We start from the raw sequence: 19776 nt of genomic DNA on the forward strand, positions 1-19776 counted from the left end.
AGCTTTTCTTTCCTCAAACTCAGCACACACACCTGCTTCAGGCCCCGTTTGTCTCAGTAACTGATCTCTTTAAACCAGAGTGAAGTTATTTGGAAAATCTCTGTGATGGTTTTCAAACGTGTCCACAAATCCATGACATGCAGTCATGTGTTCATGGAAAGCTGGCATCTCATTTCCCTCCTCTTGAATACAAGCTCAACAGGGGGCCTCACCTCTAACAAAATTAAAACAGGAAGAGTGATGGCTGTGAAACTCCAGAGCTGGGCCCCAGAAGGTAACCCACATCCACTGGGCTCTCTCACAGACTTGCCCTGCGAATGCGCTGCCAGGCAATAAAGGAGCCCAGGCCACGTGGAGAAGCCAGGCGCAGGTCTTTTGGCGGATACCATCACCAAGGTCCCTGCTGGCAGCAGCAGAGACTTAAACACTTGTGAGTGAGGAAGGCACCCACGTGACTCCAGCCTCGGCCATCAACTGTTACAATCCCAGGAGAGACCGTGGGCAAGACAGCTGAGCTGAGCCCAGTCCCCAGAAACAGAAGCGATAACAACAATAACATGATTGCTGTCTGTTAAGTCACTAACTTGTGAGGTGATTCATCACATGGCAAAAAATAACTGGAACAACCTCCTTGGGTAAGGAAGGCACAGCTTCCTACAGACCTAAGTATTGGGTTTTGAATGCTGCCTCGTTGTTATTCGTCAGCAATCTGTCCATTGCCTCAAAGTCTAGGGGTAAAATGGAAACAATGGTGAGCAAGAGACACAGCTCTCTCATTAAACCCAGAGGTGGGTTGAAAGGCTAACCATCCACATATAAAGTGCCTTTCCCTTGAGGGCTTGGTAGTGAATCTGGAAGCAGCATCTTACTCACTATATCACCCCTTCTTTTTGCCCCTGGGTCCCTGCACCCCATGCTTGACTACCCCTCTCTCCAACAACTCCTTCCCAGCCACCGGGTCCAAAGCCAGACTTTCCAGGTTTGAATCCTGCACCGGCTATGTGGACCTGACCACATACTTGAACCTAGACTCTGTAGGAGTGTCGTGAGGATGGAATGAGTTATTGCATAAAAAGTACGTAGAACAATGTCCAGCTCATAAATTTTCACAGATATTTGAGTTTCTACTTTATTTTTACTATGTACATCTCCTTGTCTCAATAAATGTGCAAGTTACAGGCAAAACCCACTCATCACCCTCTGTGCATCAGTTCACACCTACATAGTGGGTGCTCAGAAACACTTGCAGGTCGATGGGCAGATCATAAAACAGGCAATACCGCCAGTACAAACTCCTTGCCTTTGACAAGCACTCTAAAGCTTGCTGGGAACATCCTATGAGTGATGCTGTCTCTGGAGAAAGTGACTTGACCCTTTACGTACAGTCATTCACAAGTCACGGAAGACTCAGGCACTTGACTATGAACCAGCACAGCATGAACCAGCCTGGGGCTGAGGAGGGCAGGGCTGTGGCCATGCCTGGTGGGACAGTGACGTGATCATGCTGCTAGATCAAGCGCTGTTCTGTTCCCCTGTGAGAGTGTACACACCCCAACGACCTTTCATTCCAGCCACCCAAAGCCACGAGGGCCAAGACCTGGTTCCAACCATTCCACTTCCACCAGGGCGGCCTAATTCTTGTGGTCCATGGTAGTGCTGACCTCTTAAGAACACATGTCTCATAGAGGCTGCTTATTAATTTGCACAGGCCCAATCAATGTGAAGTAAATTTGATCTCATCCACCCATAAGAAACCCTCCTGAGCCTCAGAAGAAATTAGGTGTGATGCCAGTGAACCCTGCTTCAGGTGCCTTCAGGAGGCCCACCCGCCAGCATCTCCCCTTTCATCAAAGGGACCTAGGTGTCTTTCCCGTAACATATTCAGGGACTCCTGAATACAAGGGTTAACACCAGTGCTTTTGCCACAAAAAGAATGGAGGACCCTCACCTTCTCTGAGACCATCAGCTGAAGGAGGAAGCAAGAATTTCACCTCTTAGGGCTTTACAACCATATTCTATAGTGAAAACTTCAGCCATGATACAGGTCAGGCACTTCAGCCAGATACTAATTGATCTTTGGGTTGAAGGACACTTTTCTATAGATCTGGAAAGTATGAAATATGGATAAAAGTAGAAAATGGTGCCACAATTAAAGTTAACTGAGATGATGAACATAAAGGACTTATAGCACCGGTGCCTGGGAGATAGTAAGTTATTAGCATTTAGATAGCATTAGCATTTAGTTGTTAGTAGTAGTACTGTGAAGCTCCAATACTTTAACTACCTGATGCAAACGGCTGACTCACTGGAAAAGACCCTGATGCTGGGAAAGACTGATGGCAAAAGGAGAAGAATGCAGCAGTGGATGAGATGGCTGGAAAGCATCACCAATTCAATGGACATGAAATTGGGCGAACTCCGGGAAACGGTAAGGGACAGGGAGGCCTGGCGTGCTACAGGCCATGGGGTCGCAGAATCACACACGACTTAGCGGCTGAATAACAACAAGTGTTACTATGAATAGAATGGTGCACGGGAACAAAAAAAAGCTTAACAGTTAAGGTGACACATATACACTGAAAATCTGTTGTGAGCCCAGTACAGGTTGAGTCACCTGGAGGCAATGCAACAAAAAAGCATCAGGAGAGTTACATGGCTGGCACATACAAGCATTTGGAAAAACAAAGACAGCAGGCCGGCAAGTTCATGGCAGGTCATAGCTACAGGGATGGTGTGATAGAGGAGGAGATAACATAAGTGGGCCTGGATGAATAATGGACTTTAGGAAAGACCAAGAAGGAAAAATAAAAAAAGAATTCTGAAAAACTGCAAAGTTTGAATGGTCTGGCCAATGAAAGAGGTGAAGGCTCACTAAGACCTTCAAGGCTGAGAAAAAGAAAGAGAGGAGTTTAGCACTGATCAGCTTGTTTGCCATAACGACCAAGCTCAGACACCTCATAGACCCTTTTGGGGACCTGCAGATATTCTACTCAAAAGTCTTAAGAAAAACAAGTGCAGCAAGGACTGGAGCGTAGTGCTAAACCTAATCTGCTCACTTTGCTCTGAGTTTAGGGGTGGCCGAGCAAAGCAGAAGATGCGATATTATGCAATCCTTGTCATGGGGACATATAGACACTAAATGTAAAGTGGGCCCCACCACCTTAGACAAATATAGCCCAAGAGTCCCTGCTCAAACCCCAGAGCCCAAAGTTTCATTCAGCAGTTGGATCAGGACCAAATGTCTTCTTTCCTGACTCCTTCCCTTCTCTTCAGGCAAGTCACTCCCTCCTCACCTGCAGCTCCTGCAATCCTTGTCAAAGTAATAATGTCACTGATCATGAGTAGTCTGGCCTCTACCCCTTTGCATTTCATGCTTCCTTCATTTTGCTAGCTGGACATTCCCTTCTATGTTACTTTCACTGGGAGCCTCTGAACCAGAAAATATAAGTGTATTTAAGGCTATGAAACATCTGCAGACTTCATCTGACTTCAGGAAGTTTCCCTGTGCGTCATCAATGCCTGGCACCTACTCCTGATGTGTAAAGAGCCTCCTCTCTCCAACCTGCCAGGCCTAATCCTCCCCACTTCCTAGCTCAGCTCCTAACCCCTGCAGTGCCAAGGACAAGCGAGAGACCAAAAGCGTGCCTGATCCTGGTCTCAAAGCCTCCCCATTCTGAGTCTCAGAAAGTTCTAATCAACTCCACCTCTCCTGCAGAAAGACGCACAACTTCCAGCTCCTTTGAAGCTGTCCATTTTCACCAAGTAGATGATGCTTTTGTTCAAACTAATGTTCTGAACACCTATCTGCCTTGCCCGATCCCACCTTCAGCCTCAGATGATAGCTTTGGAGATATATATAGATATGAATAGAACATTTGTTAGTAGCAATATTTCTCTGTGCGCCCCTCCCCACTAAGCTGTGTGAGCTCTTGCAGGCAGGGACCTTGTCATGCCTTCTTTGAATGTTCAGAGCATAGTCTGGAGACCATCGGTGAGCATGCTAGGCAGATAAGCCGATGTCCAGAGGGGTCCTTAGGATGCAGGAGTGGCTGTTGCCCTGTCCATCTCCCCGCTGACACCTGAGCAGATGGAGTGCACCGGCTTCTCAGTTAGTCTCTCACCTCCCTTTTGGCACTTCTCAGAGGTCAAAACGGAATCTCCTCTCTTGACTCCTTTGCATCTATACCCCGTAACATAGCAGATACCATCCCCTGACTGATACAGCTCCTAACTGGGCTCGTGTATACGTGGGAAAATCTTGTCTTCTCAGTGCAACTGTGAGTTCCAAAGGGCAAGGATATTTCTTACCCCTCAGCGCTTATGAGAGCCACAGTAAATATTTCTGGAGCACATATTATACAATAGACAACATGCTCAGTTTTACATGAATTTTCTTAGCCCTCCTAACAACTCTCTGAAGTTTTTATCATTATTATCCCCACTTTGCAGAAGAGAAGACAGAAACACAGAGAACAGATAATTTGTCCAAGCTCACACAAGTGGCAAGTGCAGCTGCATTTGATATATGCTCACCCACCGCAAGGCTGATGAGGTCTGGGGGCTGGACTCTGGCATGCCCTCCCCACCCAGTCCAGTCAAACTGTTCATTGTCACTGGGCACAAAGTGATGTTCAGCTCTCCTACACTTGCAACATTTCTACCACACTGCCAGCAAGTGAATCTGCCTTCAGGAGGCCATCCCCCTGGCCTCCACCTTTTCTTTAAATTGAAGTAAAGTCAATTTACAATGCTGTGTCAGTTTCTGGTGTACAACAAAGTGATTCAGTTATATTCAAAGTGATTTACACACACACACACACGCGCATATATGGTTTTTCATGCTCTATCTCATTCTGGTTTATCATAAGATATTGAATGTAGTTCCCTGTGCTATACAGGAGGACTTTGTTATTTATTTTATATATAATAGTGCATACCTGTTAATCCCAAACTCCTAATTCATCCCTCCCCTACCCCCTTTCCCACTGGGTAACCATAAGTTCGCTTTCTATATCTTTGAGTTGGCTTCTGTTTTGTGAATAAGTTCATTTGTATAATATGCTAGATTACACATACAAGACATATCATGGTATTTGTCTTTCACTTTCTGACTTACTTTACCTAGCATGATAATCTTTGGGTCCATCCCATGCTGCTGCAAATGGCATTATTTCATTTGTTTTTATGGCTGAGTGACACTCCATTGTGTAAATGTACCACATTTTCGGGATCCACTGACCTGCAGATGAACATTTAAGGTGGCTCCTATGTCTTTGGGGCTTCCCTGGTAGCTTGAATATTGTAAACAATGCTGCTAAGAACACTGGGGTGCCTTTATCTCTTTGAATTTGAATTTTCTCCAGACACATGCCTAGGAGTGAGACTATGAGGTCAGATGCGCCTGCCTGCAGCTTGTGCTCCTTGATTCCCACTGGCTGACCCGGAGCCTCTCAGGTGCCTGACCTCAGAGCCACACTCAGCATCACAGCGCTGAAATCTCAGGGCTCCCGTCCGCCCCTTCTCCTCACACACACAGGCAGTCCAGGGTAGCAGAAAGGTCTGGTCGGGGACGGGTGGCTCTGTGGCTCTTGAAACTTAGACAGTTGGAAGGACCCCTTTGCTTAAGAAACATAAAACAAAATTACAGATACAAAATGAAGTTCGGGGCCTCAAAAGGATTTTGAATTAATGAGGAGGGCAGAAGCAGAAGCTGTACCTACTATGGCCAATCCATCTCAGGACCCACTTTCTAGTCCCAACCCTTCCACTACCATGCCTCAGTCTGAGCAATTCCTTTCCTTGAGCAGGCCCAGCTCCCTCCTGGTTCAAATGAGGGGGCTGGGAGGAGAAAGAGTGGGGGAGCTCTGCAGTCCCTCTCAGCCCTGGAACTCTGAACTCTGTCAGCCATGGTCCGAACACTTTCCCAGGCTCCCTGCAACATCACAGAACTGCCCCTGATCCGGGAGGGACGCTACTCCTCCCTCCAGCCCAAGGCATGTACTGTATTACAGTAATGAGAGCTTAGGTTGCTTTAAATATCACAAAACAAAAACAACAGCAGCCCTGGCTCATCATCATTCCCTGCCCAGACCACAGAGGAGAGCGCCGCCAGGCCGACACCAGGGCAGAGATGGACAGCAGAGCCCACACAGCCACTCTCAGGGATCCATTGGCTCGTGTCTAGGATGAACATCACTCGTGGCAGAGGTTGTGAAGAGCCAGGCAGAGGGAGAGCCCACGAGGTCGCTCTGGGACACAGAGGCCCTTAGATGGAATGAGGCTGGAGGTCAGGGTCCTGGATCCACCACGGCTGAGCTGGTGCCAAGCCTGAGGCTTCAGGAACCGCGGTCTCTCACCTCTGGGAGAGTCAGAGAAGTCCAGCCAAAGGTCTCCGCAGAAAGGAGGCTCATCTTCCCCCAGGGCCTGGGAGGCATCCGCTGAGCAGAAGAGCAAGCATTCATCAGAAAGGAAGGAACCATGGGGACATGGAGGGGACTTTCTCCCTCAGGGCTCTGCAAAGCCCAAGGACAAATCCTCAGGGGAACCTGGCAGACCCTACAAGCTTCATTCTTAAAGTAAGAACTAACGAAACTGTTCAGCTTACCATAAAGAGGGCCTAGTTAACTCATTTTCTGTAAAATGATCTATGACAGATCAGAGGTCCTATCAGACAGTTGTCTGACGTTGACGTGCGTCAAACTGCAGAGCAGGACATGCACACGGCAACCCTCCACAGACGGGGACGAGGCACACACGCGTCCTCTGCACCCCGCCCTCCCGGCTCTCAGACCACGTGGCTCCACAGCTCCAAGGCTGGCCCTGGTGACCAGGGAACATGGCACTTAGAACACATGGGGACTCGGGCCAGGGAGCTGTCCTTTCTACACCATGCCGACCCCAGACCCTGAACCCTCTAACACATGGTGCTTCCACCAGAGAAAGACGTAAAGAGGAGAGCTGCCAGTGATCTGTGTGTGACAGCAAACACACGCGGGCACCTCTTTCCTGAGCCTTGGGTCCTTTTCAGGCTGAGGATATTGAGTTATTGAGAAATAACTATGTCAGTCAGACATTTTAAAAGGGAATTGGAAAGTCTGAAGCCAAAGGAAGGACTGCGCTCCTTTCCCCGGGACCCTGCTCAGCAGTGACTGCGGGAATGTGCATTGAGCACCCAATGGCGGGTGGTGTCACCAATCCATGGGGATCCCAGCCTGTCCACGGGGGACAGAACTAGACTTGAGGGAGACGGAGACTCTGAAGAAGGCTGGTGTTGGGTGGAGCAGAAGAAACTACTGTAAAATTCATCATACAGGGAAACCAGGATCTGGAACACCCGGTTCCTAGCGTATAGCTTGGCCTACTCTTGAATTGACACTCCAGTGCAAAGATAGCACTGATCCTTGATCTCTGCTGAATCCCCAACATCTAACACACTGCCTGACATGGAGCGGGTGCTCAGGGAATCTGTTAAATTAATGTATAGTAGTCTGCCTGCAATGCAGACAACCCGGGTTCAATCCCTGGGTTGGGAAGAGCCCCTGGAGAAGGAAATGGCAACTCCAGTATTCTACCTGGAGAGTCCCATGGACAGAGGAGCCTGGTGGGTTACAGTCCACGGGGTCACAAAGAGTCAGACAGGATGGACCACAAGCACACACGAGGTGCCCAATAAAGAAGGCTGAGTGCTGAAAAAGACTCTTCAGAGTCCCGTGAACAGCAAGGAGATCAAACCAGTCCATCCTAAAGGAAATCAACCCTGAATATTGACTGGAAAGACTAATGCTGAAGCTGAAGCTCCAATATTTTGGCCACCTAATGTGAAGAGCCGACTCATTGGAAAAGACCTTGATGCTGGGAATGATTGAGGGCTAGAGCAGAAGGGAATGACAGAGGATAAGGTGATTGGATGGCATCACCAACTCAGTGGACATGAGTTTGAGCAAACTCCACGAGATGGTGACGGACAGGGAAGCCAGGCATGCTGTAGTTCTGCTGCTGCTACTGCTAAGTGTCTGACTCTGTGCGACCCCATAGATAGCAGCCCACCAGGCTCCACTGTCTCTGGGATCCTCCAGGCAAGAGTACTGGAGTGGGGTGCCATTGCCTTCTCCATACTGTAGTTCATGGGGTCACAAATAGTGGGACATGACTTAGCAACTGAATAACAACAAATGTGCCTAATAAACTCTTGTTCCTTTTTTTACATTCTTAATCTCCTCCGTCTCAGGAACTTAAGCTGACTGTGGATTTGTGAACTGTTTGCCACTTGTGGCTGGAACTCAATGAACAGTATTGTTTTGGAGCACACCTGTGTCTCACTTTTACTTACCACCCTTCCACCCAAATAGCAAGACTTCCATTACCTTCCCTTCTCTGAGCTCCTCATTGATTACATTCTCCCTTGGATTGGAAGTTAATTTTTTTCATATGATGCAGTCTTTTCTCTATTTTTATCCCATTTATACAGTGCCAAGTATATTCACCCCATTATAAACAAATTGAGATTGGACTGAGTTCTGCATCCTTTGTAGGCACCATGACACCCAGCAAGGTGCTTTATCTGTCTCTGAACAAACCTCACAGTGTCTTTCTCCCAAGATCTGACCTCCATAGTTATGCTGAATTCCTTATTACTCAATATGGTCTTTTCTCTTTAGACATCTTTCCAACTTTCAAAAAGAAAAAAAAAACTTGAAGTATTCATTAACCAGCTTTTATTGAGAACTATACCAGGCACAGTGCCAAGTGGTAAAAGAGAAAAAATGAACACACACATGAGAGATCAGAAATGCCACAGTTTAGGCCTCCTTCTCTCCTAAAGCCAAAAGAGTTACCTAGCTAAGTGGTCTAGTGGAAACAGAATCTGACCAGCTGCTCAATTAATGGTGTAACCTTGGATGAACTAAATATTCCCCCGACATACTATTAATCTGAAAAATAAAGGAGAGGAACGCCAAGGACATGCCCTCTCTCATTTTTTGTTCCTTCTTGACAATAAGCAGTACCAAAGTTTATGTGGTCATATCCTATGGTAAAGAGTAAAAGTTCTGTAGTATTGAGGGAAGAATGAGATCTATAAGGTTGAAATCATTTGCAGGTAAAATTTAAACTACCATTGGCAGTAACTCTCCTTAAGCCCACATCAACAAACTGCATACCCAGAGACTTTATTGGTGATACACACCCAACGAATCATCTATACTCAGAGTCACACATGTGAGTCTAGTTGGGTTGACAGCATCCAGGCAAAATGAGAGTGATGGACAGGGAAGCCTGGCATGCTGCGGTCCATGGGGTCACAAAGAGTCGGACACGACTGAGCAGCTGAACTGAACTGATAAAGACTTTACGTTGTTCTTGGTCATTTTGCACTCATTGGTTCTATGGGCTGCAACTATAATTTGATTTCGAGGCAGGAGGAAAAAGTAAAGGACCTAAAGAGTGTCTCTTTTTTTTTCCAGATGATGGAAGAATTTAAATTTTTTCAAAGGAGAATGGAAGAAATAATCCAAGAAGGAAGACAGAGTGACAATAATTGTAAACAAGTAAAGATAAGGAAAATGGCTCAGTACTTGATGTACAAGGATGCTGGGAAAAAAAATAAAATAAAGAGGAGCAAGAAAAGAACTCAGAATTGTACAACTGGAACTTCTAAGAAGAAGGAGACTTTCCTCAGAGAAGGCATATCAGACTTTGTGGAATTCCAAGGAAGAAGAACCTCCAGGATCCACAGGTTCAAGAAGTTTAATATTCAACAAGTCGGAAGGGAGGAGAGGATATTTCTCTACAAAGCAAACAAGAGCATTCATTGAAGGAGACTTTGGAGTATTTCAACTGGAAAAAAGAAGACTCCACTGGGAATTGATGGTCTTCATAGATATGAAACACTGTCCTGAAGTAGAAGGATCCAGGCCATGCAACAGACCTGTAAAGTCATAGCTAAGGAAGTTTCAGAGGGGAAGATTTCGACCAAAACTAAAGGGGAACATCCTAAAAATTAGAATCACCCAAAATTGGTATGTGTTTCTTTGTGAGGCTATGGGCTCCTCATTACTGGAAGTGCTTATTCAAGTGCTGCTGCTGCTGCTAAGTCCTTCAGTCGTGTCTGACTCTGTATGACCCCACGGACAGCAGCCCACCAGGCTCCTCCATTCACAGAGTTCTCCAGGCAAGAATACTGGAGTGGGCTGCCATTTCCTTCTCCAGCTTATTCAGATAGAGGCTGAATAATAACTTTATTTAGGAGACTGTAGGAAAGAGTCCTTTTCTATGCAAGTGATTAGGCTAGCAAACTTCTAAAAGTTCCCTTCCAACTTTAAGAGTCTATATGTCTGTTCATCAGAGTGCAGAAACAAGATAACCTAACACAAGGACTTCCCTCGTGGTCCAGTAGCTAAGACTCCCAGTACAGGGGGCCCAGGTTCAACTCCTTGTCAGAGAGCTAGATACCACTTGCCTCAACTAAGAGTTCACATGCTGCAGCTAAAAAATCCCACATGCTGTAACTAAAGATTCCCCATGTCCCCATGAAGATCAAAGATCCTGCATTCTACAACCAAGACTCAGAGCAACCAAATAAATAAGTAAATATTAAAGTAAAAAGACAACCTGATACCAGCCGATACAGAGGACAGAGAGAATTGAAAGAATGACTTGTTTATGCTGATACAGATTAGAAGACTCGTGTTATGATAACTTCTGGCCCAAGAATCATACGGCCTGTAGTTGTAGTCATACAGACTGTCTGACGTGTTGACATCACACACATGCACACTCAGAGCTGATCATTGTCCTCTTTCCTTTTATGCACACTCCATATGGCCCAGATTCTGTGGCAAAACTGGCATTATCAGGACTTGACTCCACTACAATCAGATTGTTTACAGTAACTTTGAGCTTCAGTCAGAAGTGGGCAAAATTGACCACTCTTCCAAGAACATACAGTCAACCTATTTAATGGCACTTGACAGCTGTAAAGAATAATTAGATTTATTGTAGTTGGTCATAAAATCCTAGCCATTTACCATTTTAATCTATAAATATACATTGGTAAATTACCAGTTTCTCAGTTCCTCCTCTCATGTCCTGACCTCCCCAAATCTTGAATTATTTATCTGAATTATTCTATCATTGACATAGAAGACAATACTGCTCATATCCATAGTGTTAGGAAACTAAAATTGGGTTTTCACCTCCATAAAACTGATGGCATTTGTAGAAATAATGAGTAATTCTTAGAGAAAGGAAATAAAAATAAACAAGAGAAACTGAACACATTGAAGATATTCCACATTTGGCTTTTATTTTCTCATGCTCTGAATGAATCAGATATGAAATAGAGAAAGGCATCCTGTGTCCAGCCACCAGCCTGACAGTTTGTAGGAACAAGATCACACAACCACATTCAGCTTCCAACTATTCTCCAACAACACTCCATACTCTTGATGGCCAACATCCATAAAAATAAACAATCCCAAGTTAGAGCAACTATGACAGTCAGGTTTTCACAGAAATTGAATTTGCAATGCAGGACAGAGCAAACACTATTGTTTAAACAACTAACATTAGGGAAGTGTCCAAAATTAATGCAGACTCAAAATGATGGGATGTTAAGAATGCAACCAGAACCAACATAGATCTTATTAAAGCAATCATTAAATCACTATGGCCTAGGAAGGCCAGCATTTAGAATTATTAGATGTTTCAATTCAGTTCAGCAAACAGCTTTTGAGGTGGCACTGGGAAACCTCCTTGCCCTCGGCTCGTGTCCCAGGCTTCACAAGACACTGACATAAGTTAGCAGTCTTTGCTGGTCCTCTCCTGCATTCCCTGCCAAGGGAGCATCCTGTTGCAGATAATTCTGGTTAAAAAAGGATGTGGAGAGTCCCAGAAAGTACCCTCACAACAACCCCCCCCCCAAAACCCTAAAGGATTATAGTTTAAAAGCTCCTTGCCCTGTGAATCAGGGCAATTTCAGGCTTGAGAAAACCAACTAATCTCTCTTCTTTTTCCTCTGAAAGCCCAAGACAGGCCTTTAGGAAGAAAGCACATTCTTAAGAGGCTGTGACTTGTGGGAGAAGCCCTCCAAAGCTGGCAAAGAGAACAATTAGGGGGGAACTCACTGAACCAGCTCCTCAGACTCCCTTGAAGTTCAAGAGGAGAGATGAGCATTGCAAGGTGCCCGTGAGTCTCCCAGTGGTCAGTTTCTGCTGGTGGGCACATTCCTTCCCATGACCTTCCAGCCCTGAAGATGCATAATCTGTGCCCACACAGCAGGAAGCAGGGGAGAGTCCAGAGTAGGAAAACCTGACCCCTACCATAGGACTGGACCTCAACCCAGCTTGAGAGAGGTACTAGTCTTCCTCCTCCCCTGAAGAATAATCACCATGGCACACCCAGAATGAAAGTAAAGGAGATGGAAGGGTAAATTAAAACATCCTCAGGGACTTCTCCAGTAGGCCAGTGGCTAAGATTCCATGCTCCCAATGCAGGGGGCCCAGGTTCGATTGTTGGTTGAGAAACTAGATCCCACATGGTGTCATGAAGAGTTCACGAGCCACAACTAAAGATCTTGCATGCCACAACAAAGCCTGAAGATCCCACATGACACAAGTGAGACCCAGCGCAGTCAAATAAGTAAACATTTTTTAAAAAATAAAACATCCTCATACCAGGTAAGCCTAAAGGGGCAGCGGGATTAGACACCTTCAATGAGTCACAGACAATACCTCCCCTGATTTTTCAAATTTTTAAATTCTAATATAGGTAATTTACAATACTGTGTTAGTTTCAAATGTACAACAAAGTGGTTCAGAAGCATATATATTTTTACAGTTTATTTTCTTTTATAGGTTATTAAATGAAATCGCTCAGTCGTGTCTGACTCTTTGTGACCCCATGGACTGTAGCTGCTCTTCCGTCCATGGGATTTTCTAGGCAAGAGTACTGGAGTGGGTGCCATTTCCTTCTCCAGGAGATCTTCCCTGGAGAACCTGGGTTTGAACCTGGGTCTCCCGCATTGTAGGAGGACGCTTTTACTGTCTGAGCCACCAGGGAAGTCATTAGGAAATATTAAATATAGTTCCCTGTGCTTTGAACAGCCTCAGGTGTGCACACAGCAAGGGGCCAATTCCCAATGGTAAGCAGAGCATGCACCTGGAAGCTTCTTCGACCTGAATCCCTGGATGGCTCTGCCTGGACACAGCACCCCACCGAGCTCTGCCATTTGTCGGATCTCAATGCCTTCTCAATAAACTTTTTGATTGAGAGTTTTCCTCTCAATCAGCCATCCCAGTGTTTGGTTTCCTTTAACAAATTCTTCTAAGAAGACAGTTCTAAGGCACATAGATGAGAAGACAAATGACAACATCAGTCGTAATAAATTCCTACATTCTGTTCTCAGAGAGGATTTGTTTAATTGACACTTGCTAACTTAACTAAGTCTATATTCTCAGAGTTAGGCATGGATAACCTTAGACTGTCTAATGGGCTTCCGCAGGGGCTCAGCAGTAAAGAATTCGCCTACAATGCAGGAGACTCGAGAAACCTGGCCTCAGTCCCTGGGTCGGGAAGATCTCCAGGAGGAGGAAATGGCAACCCACTCCAGTATTCCTGCTGGGACAATCCCATAGGTTGAGCAGCCTGGTGGGCTCCCGGCCACGGGGTCACAGAGTCAGACACAACTGAGCAGTCAAGCACCCACTCCCTCAGACCGTCTAAGGTTATAACTGCTTTTTCACCAATCATAACAAGCAGGATAGCTCCATGGGTGAGCTGCGAGACCTGCAAGCAGATCTCCTATCTTTAAATCTCAACTCTGATTTCTACGAGCCGTGTGATTTTAAGCAAGTGATGGAATGATTCTGCCTCAGTTTCTTCCTCCAAAACATGGGATACCAATAGCAGAATGGCCTAAAAAGACTGCTGGATTCTAATAGAACAGTGCTCAGCTTCAAATCTTAGCTATTATTATTATTACAACTGGAGCTGTTTAAATGACTGGAGCTTGTCTCATTTCATAGTAAATATATTATGACTATCCCTAGTACATGGCTAGGGCTCATGCATATAATAATAAATAATCATGACATTACAACCCCTTGGCAGCAAAAGCAAACATAAAAAAGCAAACAAAAGGCTGTACCTCCTTTGCCGTAACAAGAAGCAGTCCTGGTTAGCATGCAAAGTTGTCAGATTCAGTCTTTCCCTGGAACATATTTCTGCAAATGTGTCTAATGCTACATTAGTTATAAAGTTACTGGGATACTTCAGCTTGCAGCAAACAACTAGCAGAGTCTCTGCAGTTTCAATTTCTTCTTATCAGGATAGATCTCATCACCTTGGTTCTCCAACCTCCCTAGGAGACCACTTAGGCTCTGATAGCTAAGCTGCTTTGTGCACACCTGGAAGACAGTCCTTGGTTCTTCTTAAAAACAGTCTCTAATGTCATCACCTCTAGGAAACACACTCTAACCAATGATCCTAATCCATGAATTCTATGAAGTTCCCCAAACAAATTAGCAGAGAAAGAGTTGCTTATCTATGTGTTATCTCTTCTCTTCTGTGCTTTCCCCCAAAGATGACGCTCAGACTCCAGATCCATGAGTCCCCACCAATCTCGCCCCAACCACCCCCCACCCCTGCCAGGGGTGATGGGGAACTCAGCAAAAGGAGGAGTGGAGATGAGAGAAGAGGGCTCTGGGTGGGGCTCTTATGGAAACCTCAGCAGGGATGTGGAGAATCTAGGGAGCTAAGTACAGGGATGCAAGATCCAGAAATCCGGAAGTGAATTCTGGAGCCTGAAGCAGAGGATTAGCCCAGTTAAATAAGTGGGGGCTTTCCATGTCAGAGGAAACGAGTGCTGGGCGGAGGGCAGAGTAGAGAAGAAGGCTGTGAAGCACATGGCCTGCCTCTGATTTCAGCAGGAAGCGCTGGGCAAGCTGCAAGGGTGTGGGTGGGGAGGAGAGGGAAAGAGCCTCTCTTAATAAGGCGGTGGTTTGGGCCCCAACCAGGAGGGTGTAGCTGTCAGTTTCATTCTGGGCGGGGGATGGGTGAAGGCTTGTCCAGCAATCGCCCCCATCAAATGTGCATCCAATCAGTGTCATTTTTCAAACCCTCATCCTGCTTTGGCCAAGGAGGCAGGAATGAAAGCCAGGGGCTCAGGCTGAAACTGGAGGGAGCCTGGAGCTCTCTGGCAGGCTCTGGCCCTGGAGCTCAGGAAATATGACACCTAGGGAGAGAAACTGCAGGAAGAGAGTCACAGCCAAACAAACACACCCGCAGCCAGAGCGCTGAGCCCTGAGCCCGGAGGCCAGACAGGGGGCCTCTGGCCTTTCAGGGAAAGAGGGCCAGCAGTTCTCCTTCTTCCTCTCCAGGATCAATATTTCCTCAAAGAGGAGGGACTCTTTTTGCTCACAAAGTATACTCACCTGCCCCGTCCACAATTTAGAAAACTTCTTTTATGAATCCTTGCTTGGTGAAGCTTTTCCAGTGCTATTTGGTGAAAAAGATGGTGCTTCAGAGTCTTTTGTAGCTTACATGCCCACATTTGCATGGAGTTTGCTATCACTTCCCTCCTGCCCCTTAACCAGTACTAGAGCATAATGGGTGGACTATGCCACAGATAATCCACAGGGATAGATAACCTAAAGCAAGATGCATTCAGCTGTAGAATAAGTTAGCTGGTTTGCTTTTTGATATGGGAGGCAATAGAGCCTAGTGATTAGGACCCCTGCACATTTGAAGTCAGAGAGAATGGGTTTATAACTCAGCATGACCACTGACCTGCTGCGTAATCTAGGGCAAACCACTCAACCTCTCTGAGCCTTACGTTCTCATCTAGGAGATGAGGATATAGCTTGATTCCACACAAGTGCTATTAGAATTAAATAACATTGTCTACCTAAAGAAGTTATACTGCTTGGCATACAGCAAATGCTCCAGGCGGCACTAGTGGTAAATAGCTCGCCTGCCAAGGCAGGGGACATAACAGACTCGGGTGAATCCCTGCGTTGGGAAGATCCCCTGGAGAAGGAAATGGCAACCCACTCTTGCCTGGAGAGTCCCATGGACAGAGGAGCCTGGCGGGCTACAGTCCATAAGGTCGCAGAGAGTTGGATACTGAACTGAGTTGGACTGAAGCGATTTAGCACGCACATGCACACACAATCGGAGAAGGCAATGGCACCCCACTCCAGTTCTCTTGCCTGAAAAATCCCATGAACGGAGGAGCCTGGTAAGCTGCAGTCCATGGGGTCGCTAAGAGTCAGACACGACTGAGTGACTTCACTTTCACTTTTCACTTTCATGCATTGGAGAAGGAAATGGCAACCCACTCCAGTGTTCTTGCCTGGAGAATCCCAGGGATGGGGGAGCCTGGTGGGCTGCCGCCTATGGGGCCGCACAGAGTCAGACACGACTGAAGCGACTTAGCAGCAGCAGCAGCAGCATGAGTGTATCTTATGCACCAATATTTATAATTCTCCAAATAATCCTGTTAAACATCGTTTAAAGGTCACTTAGAGAGACTAGCACAGGGCGCCATCCCCATTTTGGGTCCCTTGCTCTGCTGTCTTCTGATCCTCATGCCTCGGGGACCAGCAGCATCACTGGTCACCTAAGTACAAATGACCAGCATAAGAAGAGCTCCTTTTGCTGCTTCTTTTTCTTTCTCTTGTCTCTCCTACTCTCTCATGTTAGAAGTTTTCATTTCCACATGTGATAAATTAAAAAGAACACCCACCTACCAGGATCCCAAATTCACAAAACTAATAAAGTTTACCTTGGAAATTTTTTTCTAGAAATTTTCCAATTTAGAAAGAAGTCATAATAATGATATTGCTCTGTAGCCAGAACAAGATATTTGGTCTCAACATTTGAATTTTTTCACAAATAGATACAAAACTCCCCGAATCGAAGTTTTACATAGATTGAATGAAATAAGATAATCTTAACATTGAAACATATTTATGTGTTTGAGAAATTATGGAACACAAAGCTACCTGGAACAAGAACTTAAATACAAAACTGGTCTGACTTTTCTAAGTTAATAAATACTGTTTTGACTGGAAAATATTTCTATCAGTGACTAACAAAAATACTAGACTGTTACCATACCATAGGGACCTAGTTCAACACACATTCATTCATTTAGTATTTATTGTGCAACTTCTAAATGCAGGAACTGCGCTTACAACTGAGACACAAAACAGAAACAGCTACTTCCCACACATGTCTTAGAGTTTACCGAGAGGTTCAGAAAAACAAGAAGCAAGTACAGAATGGTGTAAAAGAGCAATGATGGGGAGACGCAGGGTGCAATGAGAGCCCTTGGGAGGATACCTGGCCAACAGTTAAGGAGCAGAAAAAATTTCCCAAAGTAAACAGCATCAAAGCAAAACCTGCAAGATGTGCAAAGCCTGAAATAAGTAGGTGGGGCAGGGAAAGTAGGCTGCATGCAGTAGCACCCTAGGGTCGAAAGGCCCAGAGGGAAACTGGGGGAGTGGACTCATTTGTGTTGTCGACTCGAGCAGGGGTCAACGTGTACGCCATGCACTCGTACTCCTTGTGAGCAGCAAGAAATGAGACCAGAGAGGAAAGCAGGAGGCTTGTAGGGCATTTACTCTGAGCAAAAGGGGCACCCCATCGGAGGACCAAATTTAAAAAATGGGACATGAGAAGGCAGAATTAAGAAACCATTGTCCGAGTAGGCAAGGTTGGTGAGAATGGACAAAAAGTGAAAAGATTAAGAGATATTTCAATATGGAACCAAATGGATTGATGGCTTGGTTTGAATAAGAAGGTTAAGAAGAGAGAGAGAGAAGCCAAGAGTTAGGCCTGAGTTTCTGGCTTAGGAAGCTGGGGGTCCCACCCCAGGGCCTTTGCACTTACTATTCTCTCTGCCTGGAATACTCTTTACCATATACCTTCTAGACTCATCTCTCACTTCTTTCAGGTTCCTGCTCAAATACTGCCTTATCAAAGAGTCTACTTCACCCTATATACAGCTAATTTAGTTTAGTGCCCAAATCTTCATCCCAGGTCCATTACTCTCTATTCTCTTAACCCCTAATATTACTCCATAGCATTTATCACCACCTGACATTTTATGTATTTGCTCAATTGCTCTTTTGTCCCCATGAAAATATGCACTCCATGAGAGCAGCGTTTTTTCTATTTTGTTCCTTATTTATCCACAGTATCTAAAATAGCTCCTGGTTACTCTCAACATATCTTTTAATGTTTAATAATTAAATTCACAGAGGTAGAAAACACAGAAATGGTCTAGGAAAACACACATTCACTTCTATGTCTAACACTTGGGTTCAGAAGCTCTTCTGTTTTTCAGTCAATGAAAATATAGGACATACAGAAAGGTACACAAATCGTACATGTATCACTCAATGGATTATAACAAAATGTTACTAGCACACAGCACAAGACATAAAACATCATCAGAGCCCCCAGCATGGCCCTCCCAATCACTAACACTCTTGCTCCTCCCCAAAGGTAACCAGGAAACTGACTTCTAACTCCATCAATAGTTTTACCTGTTCTTGAACTATTAATAAATATAAATGGAATAATGTCATTTGTATTCTTTGTGTCTTGCCCCTTTCACTTAACATTAGATTTCTGAGATTCATCCACATTGTTATATGAAACAACACTTTCTTCTTTTTTTGTGGCTGAATGGGATTCCAGCTTGTGAATGGTCACAACTTATTTTCTGTCAACAAACATCTGGGTGTTTTGAATTTGGAGCCATCACTACAGATGCTGCTGTGAACGTTCCAGTATATACCTTTAGGTGAACATAGGTATCTGAGGGAGTGGGAAGGGTGGGCTACATGTCTAGGAAGATAAGTACTGCGTCATAGAGTATGTATGGGCTTCCCTGGTAGCTCAGCTAATAAAGAATCCACCTGTAATGCAGGAGACCCTGGTTCGATTCCTGTGTGGGGGAGACGCCCTTGAGAAATGATAGGCTACCCACTGCAGTGTTCTTGGGTTTCGCTGGTGGCTCAGAGAGTAAAGAATCTGCCTGCATGGAGGGAGACCTAGGTTCGATCCCTGGGTTGGGAAGATCCCCTGGAGGAAGGCATGGCAACCCACTCCAGGATTGTTGCCTAGAGAACCCCATGCACAGAGGAGCCTAGCGGGCTGCAGTCCACGGGTTGCACAGAGTTGGACACAACAGAAGCAACTAAGCCGCAGCAGCACAGAGCTAGGTACATGTTCAGTTTTAGTAAGTTCTACCAAAAAGTGATCAAAATAACTGGGTCGGTTCCAAATCTCACCTGCAATGTACTCCATATGCTATTTTCCACTGCTCTAAATCCTCAACAATACTTATCGTGTAAGTCTATTTAATTTTCTTGGTGGGTGTTCGTGGGTATTTCACCTTCCCAATGACTAATGAAGGTAAGCATATATTCATATTTGCTATTTGGAGATCCAGGTTTATGAAGTTCTTGTTCAACTCTCTTCCCCTTTTGCTGTCTTTGTTTTATTGACTTGGGAGGATTACTAATACATTCTGAATACAAGCTCTTCATTGGTTTTAAGTGCTGCAAATAATTTTCCTTATTCTATTATTCGTCTCTCACTTTCTTAACACTGCCTCTTGATAAACCTAAATTCTTAACTTTGATGTAATTCTCTTTATCAGTGTTTTCCTTTATGGTTCATGCTTTCTATGACTTGGAAGAATTCATAAAGGTGGATATGGGGAAAGCAGAAAAACCGACACAAAAGGAAAATGTTTGGAAAAGAAGG

General features: G+C 45.2%; 1 protein-coding gene across 5 annotated transcripts in view; it reads right to left on the reverse strand.

Moving 5' to 3' along the window:
* Positions 1-19776, reverse strand: part of DDR2 (discoidin domain receptor tyrosine kinase 2) — a 150992-nt gene that overhangs the window by 77913 nt on the left and 53303 nt on the right. The window lies entirely within an intron of this gene.

The sequence above is a fragment of the Muntiacus reevesi genome, chromosome 1, assembly GCF_963930625.1.
Source record: "Muntiacus reevesi chromosome 1, mMunRee1.1, whole genome shotgun sequence".
NCBI classification, from domain to species: Eukaryota; Metazoa; Chordata; class Mammalia; order Artiodactyla; family Cervidae; genus Muntiacus; species Muntiacus reevesi.